Source organism: Rhincodon typus, chromosome 35, assembly GCF_021869965.1.
Source record: "Rhincodon typus isolate 14 chromosome 35, sRhiTyp1.1, whole genome shotgun sequence".
NCBI classification, from domain to species: domain Eukaryota; kingdom Metazoa; phylum Chordata; class Chondrichthyes; order Orectolobiformes; family Rhincodontidae; genus Rhincodon; species Rhincodon typus.
The window spans coordinates 22637621-22655814 of record NC_063366.1 but is presented as its reverse complement, the minus strand read 5'-3'; the positions used below and the strand labels follow the sequence as shown (position 1 = coordinate 22655814).

Genomic DNA, 18194 nt, shown 5'->3' with positions numbered 1-18194 from the left:
TTCCTGCTCCTCTGATGCTGCTTGGCTTGCTGTGTTCATCCAGCTCTACACCTTGTTATCTCAGATTCTCCAGCATCTGCAGTTCCTACTATCTCTTTCAAATAGCTGTTAGTTTAGCCTGATACCTGTCCCTTTCCCTATAATCCTACAAACGAATCTCCTTTGAGGACTTCTCCAGATGCTTTTTGCAGGTTCCTCTAGAATCTGATAGCACTAGCCTTTCAGATCATGACTTCTTTGTGTGTGAAAACATTTCCCAAATCCCTCTCTTGTCCCTTTGCCAATGATAGTAAACTTATAATGTTTGTTGTTTGAATATCGGGTAGGCGATGCCCTAGTAGTATTATCGCTAGACTATTAATCCAGAAACCCAGCTGATGTTCTGGGGATCTGGGTTGAATCCCACCACGGCACATGGTGGAGTTTGAATTAAAAAAAAGTTTGGAATTAAGATCACCATGAAATCATTGCCGATTGTCATCTGGTTCACTAATGTCCTTCAGGGGAGGAAATTTGCCACCCTCACCTGGTCTGGCCTACATGTGACTCCAGACCCACAGCAATGTGGTTGACTCTCAACTGCCCTCTGTCACTCAGTTGTACCAATCACTACAAACTTTCAAAGAAATGAAACTGGATGCATCACCTGGCATCGACTTAGAGATCAACCTGGCATCGAAAAGACAATGGAAGAAACAGCCCTGTCGACCATGCAAAGTCCTTCTCACTAACATCTGGGGGTTAGTGCCAAAATTTGGAGAGCTGTCTGACAGACTAGTTAAGCAACAGCCTGACATAGTCATACTCACAGAATCATACCTTACATCCACATGCATTCACTCCCTCCACCACAGACGCTCAGTAGCAGCAGTGTATACTATCTAAAAGATGCACTGCAGAAATTCACCAAAGATCCTCAGACAGTACCTTCCAAACCCATGACCACTTCCATCTAGAAGGACAAGTATATCAGACATATGGGAACACCACCACCTCCAAGTTCCCCTCCAAATCACTCACCATCCTGACTTGGAAATATACCACTGTTCCTTCACTGTTACTGGTCAAAATCCTGGAATTCCCTCCCTAATAGCATTGTGGGTCAAAGCACACCAAGAGTACTGCAGCAGTTTAAGAAGAAAGCTCAGCACCGTCTTCTCAAGGGCAACCAGGGACGGGCAAAAAATGCTGGCCAGCCAGCAACGCCACATCCCACAAATGAATAGAAAAAACAAATCTTTGTAACTCGCCTCCCTTAATCTTCACCACTTTAATACTGATGATCTCAGAATGTTCCATCTATCCAATAATGGAAGTCCCTTACTCCAGGTATCTTCCTGGTAAACCTTCTCTGTATCTGCTCCCTAAAACCAAGCTCCGGTCACTATACATAAAACACAAATAAACCAATGATTTGAAGCCATACCTTGTAGACCTCCCTGCATTCTTCTCTCGACTCAGAGAAACACCAGTCATTACTGACCTTCACCTCAATTTTCTGAATATCTGTATATACTTTTTTACCATGTACTTTTAGAAAGGCCACATGACCAACTCTTTGAAATTGAGGAATTTAGAGCCCAGGGAACATTCATTTAAGGTAACGTATATGGAAGGTAGGTCAGAATGCAGGGGAAGTGGTTGACCACAGTGGATTGTACTGATCTTTTTTGGTGATGTTTGTGAGATGCAGCATGTGAGAACACAATGGTGTCATGAGGGTGGAGGAACTGAGTGATCGTTGACGGATATCATCGGGGAACAAAGTTGGTCTGGCCTTATGCAAAAGCAGGAGAACTTGCTGAACAAGATTATTGAAGGAACGTTAGGAGGGTGTAGACCAAGAAGGAGAAAGAGAAGGATAGCATGAGCCAGCTCGCAATTGGAAATGGTAGGCCGTTATGAGTAACTGAAAAGGCTGCCTTGCTGCTGATAATTGGGAAGGTCCTAAAGTTGCTGGAGTGCATAATCCCAAACCTCAGGATAATGTTGTGGGGACATGGGCTCAAATTCAAATGTGGTAGGTATTAAAATTTGAATTCAATAAAATCTGGAATTAAAAGCTCGCCCAATAGTGACTAGTCCCCACTGTCAGTTGTCATAAAACCCATCTGATTCACTGATGCCCTTAAGGGTAGGAAACTGCTATCCTTACGTGGTCTGGCCTACACGTGACTCCAGACCCAAGCAATGAAATGAATCAGTTTAAATATAGCATTGTCTGCCATTTACATCATGATTGGAGTTAGTGGGTGAAGGTGTGCCCAGGTGAGGAGTTAATAACAGGTTATGTTGGTGACTTAAAGGATGAGGTCAATGTCAGGAACAGGGCAGGAATGTGGCATTTTGACATTTCCTTCCCATGGAGGATAAAGTTGTATTGGTTGGGTCGAGAGGGGTATTGATGACTCGTGACTCTGTGGTGGTTATAGTTGAATGCAGTGTAAAAGTCAGATTTAGCAGAACAGGGAAATGTTACAGTTACCTGAGAACTCCGCCAATAACTGCATATCTGAGAAATGTCAGATTGGGAAAGTATGGCACCAGTTACATGAGGATCAACCAAAGGTCATTCACCTGATACCACAACCTGCATTGCTACAACCCTTCTGAGACACATAAGAGAGTTTCAAACAGGGCTAGATGCATAAAGGATGCTCCCAATGTTGGAGCAGGCCAGAACTAGGGGTCATTGTTTAAGGATATGGGGTAAACCTTTTAGGAGCGAGATGAGCAGAAATTTTTCACCCAGTGATCGGCGAGCCTGCAGAACTCATTATCACAGAAAATGGTTTAGACCAAAACATTATGTACTTCAAGAAGGAGTTAGGTACAGCTGTTGTGGCTGAAGGGACCAAGGGAAATGGGGAGGAGGGTGGGACGAGGATATTGAGCTTGATGGTCAGCCATGATTATATTGAATGGTGGAGCGGGCTTGAAGGGTTGAATGGCCTACTCCTGCTCCTATGTTCTGTGTTTCTCTGTAAGAATGGAAATTGCACTGCTGAGTGAGCGAGACACAAGATGATGGAAGATGAAGGGCTTTGAGGAGATAGCTGTAGGAGAAGCGGGAACTGAAGAGGATTCCTGGGAAGGAATTCATTGGCATTAACCTTGGGTCACTGAAGACATGGTCGCACATGGTGTGTCAATGGGAGACAGGAAAAGCCAAGAGGTCAGATAAATGGTGAAGTCTGGAGGGTAGGGATCTACAGTGTCTTTTTTTTGTGGGAATTGGGCATCACTAGCTGGAGCAGCATTTTTTTGCCCGTCCCTAGAAGGTGGCAGTGAGGTGCCTTCTTGAACCATTGCAATTCATACTGTTAGGGAGGGAGTTTCAAGATTTTGATCCAGCGACCCTGAAGGAATGGTGATATATTTCCAAGTCAGGATGGTATATGGCTTTATGGGGACTTGCAGGGGGTGGTGTTCCCATGTACCTGCTGCCCTTGTCCTTCTAGATGGAAGTTGGCATGGGTTTGGAAGGTGCTGTCTAAGGAGCCTTGATAACTTTCTGTCCTGCATCTTCTTGGTGGCACAGCTCACAAACTGGGCAGTTCAGCCTTGTGATCTTCTGTGCATCAGTCCTTACTGTATGAAGCCAGGAATTGAGAGATTACTCTATAGATGTCATTTGTGTCTAAAATGGCTCACCTAGAGGGCATAGCAAGGTTGCAGGGGTTTGAGTGGGAAAGGGTTAAACATTCTGAACAACAGCAGGAGTGCTGCATGACAAAAGAACATGTCAGGAAAACCTTGCAATAAAATATTATTTTTCAATTCCACTTCTGAGACAGTTGCCAGCAATAATGAGTCTCTCAATCAATAATGAGTCTCTCAATCTATTAGCCCCCAGTCAAATCCAATCCAGTGCAGCTGCAAATGGGAATTTAGTGGATCTTTTGTTTGATTTCACATCTTGCTGATTTTGAGGAAAAAAAGATGTTTGTTGTTGGAACAATGCGTGCGAATAAGATTTATCACAGTGTCAATGATGATTCAGAGGGTAACACTCTCCCCTTGGACTCAGCATAGACATGAATTCAAGCTCCCTCATTCCAGCAGGACGACAAAAAGGGGAGGCAATGGTATTATCACAGGACTGCTAATGCAGAGACCCAGGTAATGTTCTGGGGACTGGGTTCGAATCTCACCATGGCCAATAAATATCTGGAATTCAGAGTCTAATGATGACCATGAATCTATTGTTAATTGTTGCGGGGGGGGTGGAAAAGAACCTAGGAGAATTGGAGACCACTTTGTGGAGCACCTACGCTTGGTTTGTGACAAATGACAACACCTCCCAGTCGTGAACCACTTCAATTCCCCCTCCCACTCCTTGGACAACATGTCCATCCTGGGCCTCCTCCAGTGCCACAACGATGCCACCCAAAGGCTGGAGGAACAGCACCTCGTATTCCGCTTGGGAACCTTGCAGCCCAATGGTCTCAATGGGGACTTCACAAGCTTCAAAATCTCCTCATCTCAAGACCAGCCCATCTTATCCCCGCCTCCTTAACTTGTCCGTCTTTTCTCCCACCTATCTGCTCCTGCCACCTCACTGACCAACCCCCACCCCCACTTCCTACTACGAGCCTCATCCCCACCTCCTTGACCTGTCCGAGTTCTCTCCACCTATCTGCTCCTCTATCCACCTTCTATCATTGCCTCCCCTTCTGTCTATTTATTGCAGAGGCCCCTTCTCCTCCACCATTTCTGAAGAAGGGTCCAGACCTGAAACGTCAGCTTTCCTACTCCTCTGATGCTGCCTAGCCTGCTGTGTTCATCCAGCTCTACGCCTTGTTATCCAGTTCACCAATGTCCTTTAGGGAAGGAAACTGCCATCCTTACCCAGTCTGGCCTACATGTGACTCTAAGCTCACAGCAATGTGGTTGACTCTTAAATGCCCTCTGGGCAGTAAGGGCTGGCCCAGAATGAATTTAAAAAAAGAGACTCTTGAGCACAAATCCTGTGGAGGAAATCCCAGTACACAGCCAGAGAGAGAGAGAGAGAGAGAGAGACATCCTCACAATGGGACATCAAATCCCACGTCTGTACTGCATTTCCAGTTTGATGTAACATCCCTGACAGCTACTGTTTAGTAAGGTCAAGACCAGAATTAGGTCCCATCAATACAAACTGTTTCCCAATGAATCTCATGAAGGGTCAGTGAAGGGAAACCACGAGACATAGGAGCAGAAGGAAGCCATTCAGCCCATCGAGTCTGCCCTGCTATTCAATGAGACTGTGGCTGATTTGATAATCCTCAACTCCACTTACCTGCCTTTTCCCCTAAGCCCTTGATTCCTTTCCTGATTAAAAATGTCTATATCTCAGCCTTGAATGTACTTAATGACCCAGCCTCAGTACCCCTCTGTAGTAAAGAATTCCACAGAATCACTACCATCTGAGAGAAAAAAATTCCTCCTCATCTCTTAAATGTGCAACTCCTTGTTCTGAGATTATGTCATCAGGTCCTAGACTCTCCCACAAGGGGAAACAATGTTTCAGCATTTATCTTGTCAAGCCCCCTAAGTATCCTGTGTGTATTAATAGGATCTCCCCTCATTCCTCTAAACTCTGTTGACTAGGCACAACATACTCAACCTCTCGTTATAAGACAATCCCTCCATACCTGGTGTACATCCTCTGGACTGCCTCCAGTGCCACTCTCTCCTTAGATGAGGGGAGCAAACTTATTCATAATATTCCAGTTGTTGTCTATCTGGTGCCTTGTATAGCTTTAGGACCTCACTTCTTTTAGCTCAGTTCATCTGAACTGTTGGTTTGCGATGCAGTGCAATGCCAACAGGGCAGGTTCAATTCCTGCACCAACTAAGATTATCATGAAGGTCTGGCCTTCTCAGCGTTTCCCCTCAGGCATGGTGACCCTCAGGTTAAACCACCACCAGTCACTTCACTCTAATGAGACAGCAGCCCTTGGCGCCCATAACTTTGTTATTTTTATACTCTCTTCCCTTTGAAACAAAGGCCAACTTTCCAATTCCCTTCCCTATTGCGAAATGAATTTGGATGTTAGCTTTTTGTGATTCATGCATGAGGACTCCCAAATCCCTCAGCGCTGCTGTTTTCTGCAGTCTCCCTCCATTTAAATATTCAGCTCCTGTATTGTCCTTGCCAAAGTGCATAACCTCACATTTTCTCACATGACATTCCATCTGCCAAGTTTTTGCCAATTCATTTATCCTGTCTATATCCCTGTGCAGACTCTCTGTGTCAGCTTCACCCACTCGCCTTCCCACTTATTTTTGTATCACTCGCAAACTTGGCTTCAGGAAGTCCACCTTCCTCATCCAAGTCGTTGATGTGATAATTGTGGGCCCAGCACTGATTCCTGTGTCACTCCGCCAGTTACCGGTTGCCATCCAGAAAATGTGCCCCTTATCCCAACTTTCTGTCTTTGGTTAGCCAATGCTCTAAACATATAACATACTCCCCCAACACCATGGGCTTTGATCTGATTAAATAACACTCTTGGGATCATGAAACTGGGAGGCTCGAATGGAACATATACCCTGGGATGCTGTTCGAATTCAGTAAGTAATTGCAACTTGCATTCACTGACCGTCTAAATGCTCTCACATTAGTAGTTGGATTTATTGCCTTGATCCTACATCACAACAGTGGCTTCATTTCAAACTCTGAATCTCAGAAAGTCTATCCACCATTGTTAACACACAAGTCAGGAGTATGATGGAATACTCCCCACTTGCCTGGATGGATGCAGCTCCAACAATACTCAAGAAGTTTGACATCATCTAGGATCTAAAGCCAATGACTCATATATCCTGTTAAGGGATAAACTATAAAAAACAGACTCCTTGATTGACACTACATCCACAAAACATCCACTCCGTCCACCACCGATGCTCAGACGCAGCAGTATGTATAAGATGCACTGCAGAAATTCCTTAGGCAATACCTTCTAAACCCAGGTTCATATTTTTAATTTAATGTTTTAAGTATAAATTCCAAGATGACAGTGAAGTAGGCCCCTCAGACGGAGCTTGTCCATTCCTTTTCTTCTTTTTCCTCTTTTTTTCTTCCTCTCTCCCATTCCTCGGATGGCATCAGTGGCAGACAGCTGAGCCAGCGTGGACTCAACGGACTCCCAGCCTCAAGATGAGGCCCAGCACAGGCTCCCAGTCTTGAGATGAGGCCCAACACAGGCTCCTGGCCTCAAGATGAGGCCCAGCACAGACTTTCAGCCTCGAGGTGAAGCCCAGCGCAGACTCCCGGCCTTGAGGTGAGGCCCAGTGTAGACTCCCGGCCTCGAGGTGAGGCCCAGTGTAGACTCCCGGCCTCAAGGTGAGACCCAGCACAGACTCCCGGCCTCAAGGTGAGGCCCAGCGTGGACTCCTGGCCTCAAGATGAGGCCCAGCGGAGACTCCCAACTTAGAGGGAAGGCCCAGCACAGACTCCCGGCCTCAAGGTGAGGCCCAGCATGGAATCCTGGCCTTAATGTGTCTCCCAGATTCCCAGCTTTGAGGTGAAGCCCATCATGGATTCCCTGCCTCAGGGTGAGGCCAAGCATGGACTCCCTGTTTTAAAATGACTGTAATGCTGAACTTTTACCTTTATTTCTTTTTTTTTCTAATTTATTACTAAGATTTTGTACCTAGTTATCTCTGCACCTAAGATGGTGCCAAAAATGGTGACTTTATACACTTTTCACTGTACTCCTGTATCCCTGCACTTGAGTACATGAGACAATAAAATCTAATTTTAATTCCACCTAGAAGGATAGGAGCAGCAGGTACATAGGAAAACCACCAAATGTAAGTTCCCCTCCAAGCTACATACCATCCTGACTTAGAAATATATTGCCATTCCTTCACTATCGTTGGGTCAAAATCCTGGAATTGCCTCCCTAAGGGCATTATGGGTCAACCCACAGCAGATGGATGGCAGCAATTCAAGAAGGCAGCTCATCTTCTCAACGGCAACTAGGGTCAGGCAATAAAAATTGGTGGAAACGATAACAGCCTTATCTCAAATACAAATACACAAAATAAGTTGATTAATGATGAGATGTCATGGCTCTGTAAAAGGCACAAAAATAATGGAAGGTTTTCAATTTCTTTGACTGAGACACTCAAAAATTCCTGGACAGGAGTGATGTTGATTAAACTGTTATGATAAGATCAGCATCAGACTGGTTACTGAGTCTGACAGTGTGAGGGAGCTGTATTAACCTCAGTTAATTCCTGGGTGTATTAGAAGGGTCAGTGAGTCTGACAGTTTGAGGGAACTGGCTTAACGTCTGTACAGGAGTTATACAGTGGGTATTTTGAAGTCTTTATCTCTGGTGTTTTCATTGTGTCGAAGGTTGTGATGATGAATCAGCCCCTTTCTATCTAACTCAGGGCAATTTCCCCTCCACTAGTTTCAGCAGAAAGGCCTGGCGACTTGGGTGGTTAAACCCTTAATTTTAATATTAACGTTTTCACTTTAAGTGATTAATCAGGTGGGTTTGAGTCTGAAAAATTCAACGTTGATTTGAATTTATATAGTGCCTTTCCCATCCAGACAACATCCCAAAGCACATTACAGACAAGGAGGTACTTTTGACTTGTAGACACAGTTCCACATAAGGACCAGAGCAACCAGACTGTACACAGCAAATCCCGCAAGCTGCAATATGAGAAGGGCCAGATCACCTGAATTGGATGAAGTTGACTGAGGGTTAAATCCCGCCAGAACTGGCATTTCTCTCTCCTCGTTTCTGAAAGAATGCCGCCCAATCTTTTCTATCCTACTGAGAGCAGCCAACCCTCAGCACCGCACTGTCAATGCTGGCCAGGATTGGTACCTGATACTACTATGGAGTAAATGCCATGAAACATGGCAATATCGATCACCACAGTGTGTGGAGGTAGAGGCTCTGAAATGAACAGTCAGGAAGCATACTTACACACGTTCGTGTAATATCCTGGTCAATATTGCAATGAAATAATGATTAGATGCTCTTAATATGTAGAATTCCTTGCCACAGAGTGCTGTGGAGGTAGAGTTGTGTATTTTTAAAGCTAAGATACATTTAAGACTGAGGCTCATTCGGGGAATCAAGGCTTATAGGGAAAGGGCAGGAAAGTGGGCGTGAGGAATGTTGGATCAGTCATGATCCTATTGAATGGCGAAGCAGGCTCAAGGGGCTGAATGGCCTACCCCGTTCCTATTTCTTATGGTCTTATGTTACACCAACGCTCTGCTCCCTGTTAAAATCGTCAGCTGTCGGTCCTGACATTAAAGGGTGACTGTGATCATTTAGTCCAGTGATTTTGTTATAAATGTGTGTGTGTGTGTTTTTGTGTTTCAGAGAGAGAACGAGAGAGAGAGAGAAAGATGGTGAAACTTGTTGAGATGAAGAAAGATTGTCAAATATGCACCAAGCCGCTGAGAGGCTGAGTATCCGTGAGTGGGAGGACAGGAAATGGCAGAGGCCCTCAGGGGAGCAGGGGGGAAGGAGGACTAGAGCTCACAATGGAGAAAGGATTAATTTAAGCACAGGGATGAAAGGGGAGATTAAACGGCAAACTTTCAAGGAGCCCTGTTTAATGGGAATCAGGGCATCATGCCCTGGGTCAAGGGGACACTCTCCAGCTTGTAACGGGGCAACAGTGACAGCAAATGCTCCCACCCACAGATTCAGTTCACAAACATTCCCGCTCCCATTCCAGCTGGTTCCACTGACAACATCCCCACTCAACTGGAAAAATCGGAACAGGGGAAATGGAAGGTACATGATCTGCAGGGAGGAATTTGACGACTAGTTGCTGCTGTTTGAATTGGAAAAGAGGTCCCAGTGGTGGGGATTGCACAGCATTCTCACAAGGTCTTTGGAGGTTGCCAGGCAACGGGTGTTAGGAGGTACCTTCATTAGAAACATCCAGCTCCCATCCCCATCCCAGAAGAAATCTCAGCCTTTGTTCAACATCTCTCCATCCTCCCACTCATCCTGTCCTCAGCCTCTTCATCTCCCCAAGCTGAGAATGAACAGAAAGGGGAACGTTTCCAGGCTGACTCTCTTACAGGCCTCAGCTCACCTTGCCTTGCTCTTTAGAAATTCCCACCATGTTGTGGAACTCGCCCAGACATGACAGAGCCTTTCTGACCTTTGAACTCTCACCCGCCAGGTGCCAACTCCTCAAGGCAGGGGTCCTCTCCTTGGGAAAAGGCAGGAAATTCCTAGGCTGGTGTCATGGCCTCGGTATATAGACACTAGGGTGTATCAAACACTGTGGAAATCAGGCATAAAACACTAGCTCGTCAGTGACCACACAATTTTCTATGGAGACTTTCTGTGCCTCCTGTTCTCACTTCCATAAGAGGAACCTATTTTCTCATTTGTACTTGGGATGTGGGCATCGTTGGCTGGACCAGCATTTATTGCCAGTCTCTGGTTACCCCTTTGAGAAGGTGGTGGTGAGAATTGCCTTCTTGAACTGCTGCAGTCCGTGTGCTGTGGCTTGGAACCTCAGCGCCTTTGACAAGAGAGTTCCAGGACCCACTTCCATTCTAGAAGGACAGGGCAGAAGATACATAGGAACATCACCCCCTGCAAGTTTGCCTCCATGCTACTCACTGTCTGGACTTGGAAATATATCGCTGTTCCTTCACTGTCAATGGTTCCAAATTCATGATCTTATTGAATGGCGGAGTAGTGTTGAGGGGCTGAATAGCCTACTCCAGTTCTTATTTGTTATGGTCTTATGAAATAAATACCAGTTATGCCCATATCCCGCAAACTAATGTGTTAAACAAAAAATGTCAAACTGCAATTGATCACAGCCAATTGTTGAAAGTAAACATAGTTGGAACATATTTTCTGCCATGTTCAAGGTCTGCATCACCAAGTGACTGTCATGATTAGGGGATTATATCAGGCAGTGGGAGCTCTCTGTTAGCGATGATGAAAACACATTTCATCACTTTCATAACCGTGAGCAAAGCCATAATCGGGAGTTTAAACTATGTTGACAGAAAGTGCATTGCATTACAACAATGACACCATTTACACATCAGCGCATGAACTAAATTCAACATCACATGAGTCACTCACTTTCATTATCCCCAGGGCTCAGGCACAGTGATGTGGACTGCATTGCTACATCAACAAGAATTTGCATTCGTATAGCATCTTCAACATAGTGAAAACTCCAAACGTGTTTAGTCAAACAAAATTTGACACTCAGCCACATAAGGACAGATTAAAAGGTCCGAAGGAACGTATTAAAGGAGAAGAGTGATGTCAAGAGATGGAGGGGATTAACGAGGGAATTTCAGAACTTAAAGCTGAGGCGAGGCCTCCAATGGTGAAACAAGTGCCAGATTTAGAGCAACACAGTGATCTCATCAGGTTGTCAGGCAGTTGGGAGGAGGTTACAGGGCTAAGAATGGGTGAGTCCATGGATGGAAAGGAAAATGGACAATGTGAATTTTATAACAAAAACAGAAAGTGTTGGAGAAACACAGCAGGTCTGGCAGCATCTGGGGAGAGAGATACAGGGTTGATGTTTTGACTCTAAGAACCTTTCTTCAGAGCTGAAAGCGGGCTGGAAAAATGATAATTATAATTTTGCTGACAAAGGTGGAGGAGGAGTGGGTGAAACAGATGGTAGGATGCCCAGAATAAAAGACAAAGGGAGTGTTAATGGTAGGAAAGGAGAAGTTGAGATCTGAAATAGGTGCAAATAGTAGAAACTAGGGCAGCTCTGCCAACTGACACCGAGTTTCGAGTGGGGTGGGGAAGGCGGTGTGGATGAAAGAAATCAGAATGGAGGACACTGAAGAACAGCATGAAAAGTGAAAAGTCCAAACCCTTTCAGGCCATTCAGCCTCTCAAATCTTTTCTGCTATTGATTATCATGCCAAACAGCTCTTGTTTCTGGTCTGAAGCTGGTCATCACTGATTTATTAATTCTGCAGCAAACTCTTAATCAGTGCAATGAATTGGAGAGAGGCAGAAAAATGGGAATGTTCTGGGGCTATGTTTCCCATCTACAGCTCAGCAGAATCAAGGAAGAGTATGTGTATTTGTGTATAAACCTGCATCTTTATGTATGTTTGTAAGTACGAATATGTATATCTGAGATCTCTCTGTGCGTACATATCTACATGTGTCAGATGTAATGCTGTGGGTAGCATCCTTTCCTCTGAGCCATAGATTTGACGTTCCAGTCCAACTCTGGGATTGGGGAGCCATGGGGATGTGATTGTAGTGCGGTGAAGGAGAGTTATTATTGAGCTGTCAGTCTTTCTGCAGCCCCAGTGATTGGGCAGTAAGAGTGCAAAGATCTCATGGTCAGTGAGGTTTGATGATGGGTGGCACTCCCTCAGGCCAAAAGCGAGCATTGAACCAGGGTAACAGTCGTAAGTAAGTGCTTTGTTTGACTCATGGCCTTTGTCACAAGGCTGTATGTTCAAGCCCCACTCCAGATGCTCTGGCACCAGATCTCGGCTGACAATTCTGCCTTTCAGACTGAGCACACCCACCTCTAGTCTCATGAGGATGCAAGTGACCCCAATGGCCCCTGTTTGGAAGAAGTACACGAGAGCTGTGCTCCTCAGCGTTCTGGGCTAAAATTCCTCAAACATCCACTCCAAACAAAGTGGATGCAGCACAGGTGTGGGATCCTGCTGTGCGCCGAGCTAAGTTAAATGCATTACAGCAGTGGCTGCACTAGAGCGGCTCACAGTCTTGACGGAAGTTGCCACAGAAATGCAAGTGCTTTTGGTTGCATCCACACCAGAGGACATCAGTCTCTGCTTCTTTGCTGGTCTGGCACAAGTAAACCTCTTGTGGAATTCCTCTGGTCACAACCTGGGATTTCAGGTTGTTTGCACTTGCTGAGTATTTCTGGTTGGAGTTGGAAGTTCTTGCATTGCTAAGCTGTCTCTCGCCACCAAATTAATAAATGATGCAGCTTCGTTGGGATATTTATTTTAATCATGCTCTGCTTTCCAAAGGTAAACTGGCAAAATTAATTTTCAAATTTATCTTGATGCAGTGATGAATGATTCAAAGTTAAAATCCTGGGCACATTAGGGCTGGTCTCTACTGGAACTCATTCAACAGTGAGATGCAACCTCTCATTGCCAGCCCATAGATTTACAAAGAGGAACACAGACCATTTCAGCAGCGAAATCGGGCCATTCAGCCCAACCTATTTTTGCTAATGTTCGTCCTCCCATCCTATTTCATCTCAGCCCATCACCAGGTCATTCTTTCCCTTTCACCCTCTGAGCTTTGCCTTGTGTGTGTGACCCAACTTTTCATCACCATCACACCCTCCCCCCAGCACCCTAACCCCCACCCCCAGTGGTGATTTCATTTCCTAAGCACTGTCTGGGAAAATAAAGGTTCCAATCCAGTTTCCAGTTGGATTCACTCACTCTTAACTTGCAGAGGTGGAGACAAGTTTTGTACACCCCTACAAGTGGAAATATCTTCCCCACCCCTGTTCCAGCTTTACCTCATCTGAAAAGCCCTCAGTCCCTTTTCATGGGATACCTTGTACGAAACCATACCAATCTTCCAAACCCATGACCACTTTCATCTTGAAGGACAAGAGCAGCGTATATGTAGGATTACCATAGATCTACAGTGCGGAAGCATGTCATTCAGCCCATGGAGTCCACATTGACCATCCGAACAGCATCCCACTCCCTACCCTATCCCTGGAACCCTGCATATCCCATGGCTAATCCACATAGCCTACACATCACTGGACACTATAGAACAATGTAGCATGGCCAATCCACCTAATCTGCACATTTTTGGACCGTGGAAGGAAACCAGAGCACCCAGAGGAAATCCATGCAGACACAGGGAGAATGTGGAAACTCCACATGGACAGTCACCCAAGGCTGAAATCGAACCCAGGTCCCTGGCGCTGTGAGGCAGCCGTGCTAACCACTGAGGCACCATGCCACCTACTACCTACAAGTTGCCCTCCAAACCATTCATCATCCTGCCTTGGAAATATATCACCATTCCTTCACTGTCAAAATCCTGGAATATCCTCCCTAAGGGCATTGTGGTTCTACCTACAGCACACAGTTCACAGCAATTCAAGAAGGCATCTCGGTGCCACTTTCTCAAGGGGCAACAAGGGATAAATTCTGACCCAGCCAGTGACATCCTTGCCAAAAAAGCAAAAAGAATAATGATGCTCACAACTGACCGAGCTCACCAGCCTCACTGGTTATTGAACTAGAAATGGGCTTCCTCCAGCCCAATTCCTTGACTCTGTATTCAAGCTTCCAGGAACATGGTCTGGATTCAGTCCTTGAAGGTTAAATGGTCTTGGAAACCACAAACTCGTGCTGACTAACTTCAGGACAGTAGTTGGAGCTCAGGAAATAACATTTTCACTTGTGAGTCAGAAGGTCACAATCCAGAGGGCGGGCATAAAATGCAGCAACCTATTCTGAGCAGTTTGAGGGTGTGTTGCTTTGGCAGTGGCACTGTTTTTGGACTTGATGTGAAATTGTCTGCTCTCTCTGATTCCATGCACATTTTAAAGATCAGGCAAGGAATTCTGCAGTTACTCACCTCCTGACTCCCTCGAGCCTGTCTGCCATCTATAAGGCACAAGTCAGGAGTGTGATGGATTACTCCCCACTTGCCTGGGTGGGTGCAGCTCCAACAACACTCAAGAGCTCAACACCATCCAGGGCAAAGCAGTCCACTTGAGGACTCCCTCCATCATCTTCAACATTCAATGCCTCTTCCACCAATGCTCAGTAGCAGTAGTGTGTAGTGTGTATAAGGTTCACTGCAGAAATTCCCCAAAGATCCTTAGACTGCACCTTCCAAACCCACAATCACTTCCATCTGGCAGATCAATGGCAAAAGGGACATGGGAACACCACTCCATGCAAGTTTTCCTCCAAATCACTCACCAACCTGACGTGGAAATATCTTGCTTTTGCTTCAGTGTGACTGAGACAAAATCCTGAAATTCCCTCCCTAACAGAATTATGGGTCAACCCACAGGACTTGGACTGCAGTTGTTCACCACCACTTTGCCAAGGTGATGAGGGATGCCATCACAGCCCATATCCCCCAAACAAATGAAATCACTAAAAGGAGTTCCCCTGGAGCTCTGCACCAATTTCCTATCCCTCAACTAACATTTTCGAAACAGCTAATCACATTTTTGAAGTGGTTACTTGCTGTGAACAAATTAGCTGCTGTGTTTCCTGAATCACGACAAAGACTATATTTCTGGGTGTTAAAATGTTGGAAATTGCTGCCTGTGAATGCAAACCTTTTGTTTTGTGTTCTGAAAGCATAGAAGCAGATGTTGTTACAATATTCAGCACAAACATTTGACTCCTGGAGATGGTGTTCTGCTCAGAACCCAGGAGAGGTTCACTAACTTGGGTTATCCCCACAAAACATTAAGCTCCTGAGCGAGAGGGAAGAACCATCTCCCCTTCTTGATTCACCTGCCCCCTTGGTTGGTCACAGTGAGGTTGATTTTAAAATGGCTCCCTTCCCTTCTCCCAGAACCAACTGAATTGAAAAGGAGCAAATTTAACCAAACTTTCTTGAATTAACAAGTGTTCATTAATCTCCAAGTGTGTGAAGAATTATTAATACAACACACACTCACATAAACACAGATTAGAAATAAGAGATGAGTCCAAAACAGTGACAGTCTAAAAATAAACAGATGTAAGGATCAGTCTCTGAATTGTTTGTGAAAAGCAGATAGTTGAAGATGACTGCCTTTGCAGTGGAGTTTACCGGAAGAGTTGACATTGGTAGCTGAATGGTCAATTTCAGGTTTCTTAGTTTTGCAAGTTGGATGACATTCTGAGGAAGGGTCACTGGACCCGAAACTTGAAACTCTGATATTTCCTTCTAAGATGCTGCCAGACCTGCTGAGCTTTTCCAGCAACTTCTGTTTTTGTTCCTGATTTACAGTATCTGCAGTTCTTTCGGTTTTTATTTGGATGAGATTCTGTTGTTCTGGTTCCTTTTGACTATGATTGAACTCCAAACTTCAGGGGAGAGACAGAGTGCTTTGCTGATCTGTTTGTGTTTGTCTGGTAGTTAGCTGGCTGGATTCTAGCACTCAGACTGAAACTATCCCTTTACCTGCAATGCTGAGGTGATGAGGAGATACTTCTCCACAGCATGTTAATGCTTGAAGCCAGGCTGGTATACATGGGTCCTTACGTTCATGGGCACCAATGAGAGCCACTTACAATCTCCAACTGAGGAGAAACTGACTATTAACCCTTGTATTTTTGCATTCTTCAAAGGGAAAAACACAAAATATGTCTGCAGGTTGGGACAAAATCCAGAGAGGGCTGGTTTGCTGTTGAGAAGAGGGGCTTGTTAGCCTATCATTGTCTTAGTGGAGTAAAGAGATCATAATCCAGTCTGTTTCAAATTTGCTTCCACCTCCCCACCACTGCACTTGAAAGGTTGTTGTTTGAAGTTCACTTTGCACCTCTAGATGTGATAATGCACAGCTCCCTCTGTACAGACAGTCACTTAATTTATACCAGTAGCCATTGTTGGTGTATTAGCCCTCTTTGTTTAAAAAAAACACATTTTGGAAAATGTCTCCAGACCATAAGGTCTCTGACCTGTGGTCATTCCAGTAGAACCGATGGGCTGGTAAAATAAGACACAGATTGAAGATTAAAGACAATTGTCAAAATGACAGCTAGGGGGAGATGAGTGAGATGTTCTTCCACAGCAAGTTGTATGCTGGAAAGACAATGACTAGATTCAGTCATAACTTTCAAAAAGGGAATAGGATATATGTTTTGAAAAGAAAATTAGAGGTAATGGGGTTAAACAGGGAAAGTAGGACTAACTGTAAATCTCATTAAAGAGCCAGCATGAATAGAAATGGCCTAAATAAACTAGTCCAATGATGACCTTTCTAAAGGGAAAGAGGGAACATCAGCCTGAACAGGACCTGCAGGATCTACTGTGTCTTACCCAAGGGAAATGGGGAGAGTGAGATTATGCCTTAAGTTAAAGCATTAAACATGTTGAACAGCAGATTGGACTCGAAGGGCTGAATGGTCTAATCCTTCTGCTTTTCTCTCTGCCTCTGTGTTGCCACACAAGTTTTGTGAAAGGAACATGGGGATTTCGGAAACAATTTCTTCCTGTTTGATATAACAAGGTGTAGAGCTGGATGAACACAGCAGGCCAAGCAGCATCAGAGGAGCAGGAAGGCTAACGTTTCGGGCCTAGACCCTTCTTCAGAACACGTTGTTATCTCAGATTCTCCAGCATCTGCAGTTCCTACTATCTCTTCCTGGTTGATGATGGGTTTTGTAAGAATCTGAAATGACACACGATGAGTGGGGAGTCAGGAGCTGAACTGGAGACCTGCCAGGTAGCATGGAAACAGATCCCATTGAGAGGTCCATGTATATATTACCTTGTAAACTGTGGCTGGCGCATGCCTGTAAATTAAGGGTCATGCACAAAATATTTAATAACAGCCATGCCACGTGATGTCCCACTGAGAATTGTGTTTATATAGAGAGTGGATTTGTGCAGGAATAATATTTTGTGTGATGAGATTGCCGGCACTCCAAGAATTCATTCCATTTTAACTGAAGCCACTCAAGTCACAAAGATCAGTAAAGACAGCAGTTAGAGAAGGAGCAAATGGCTGGCTGCTCATTTCCTTCAATCAGAGGGAGTCAAATACAACAGCAGCAAGACTGGAGAGCAAGGGATGGAGATACAGAAAGAGTGGGGGTGGGGGAGATAGAGTTACTGAAGGGGGGTGGAGTGGAGTATGGAGATATTGAAGGAGCGGGGATGGGAGTGATAGAGTTACTGAAGGAGGGGGGGTTGGGGGATGGACATACTGATTGAGTGGAGGTGTGGGAGATAGAGTCACTGAAGGAGGAGTGGGGGGTGGAGATATTGAAGGAGTGGGAATGGGGGATGGAGTTACTGAAGGAGTGGGGCTGGGGGATGGAGTTGCTGAAGGAGTGGGGCTGGGGGATGGAAATACTGATTGAGTGGAGGTGGGTGACGGAGATACTGAAGGAGTGGGGCCGAGGGGGAATGGAGTTACTGTAGGAGTGGGGGTAAGAGGTGGATTTACTGAAGGAGTGGGGGTAGGGGATGGAGTTACTGAAGGAGTGGGGATGGAGCGTATGGAGTTACTGAAGGAGT

At 45.2% G+C, this 18194-nt stretch overlaps 1 protein-coding gene across 2 annotated transcripts in view; it reads left to right on the top strand.

Annotated features, from left to right (window-relative positions):
• The window catches only part of LOC109911971 (regulator of G-protein signaling 3-like), a 72586-nt gene that overhangs the window by 4864 nt on the left and 49528 nt on the right, over window positions 1-18194 (top strand). The window contains exon 2 of one of the 2 annotated variants that reach the window (XM_048616577.1): window positions 9342-9436. The exons of the other annotated variant lie outside the window; for it this stretch is intronic. The gene's annotated coding sequence lies outside the window, so the exon portion shown is untranslated. The remainder of the gene's footprint in view (window positions 1-9341; window positions 9437-18194) is intronic. 2 annotated transcript variants of the gene reach the window in all.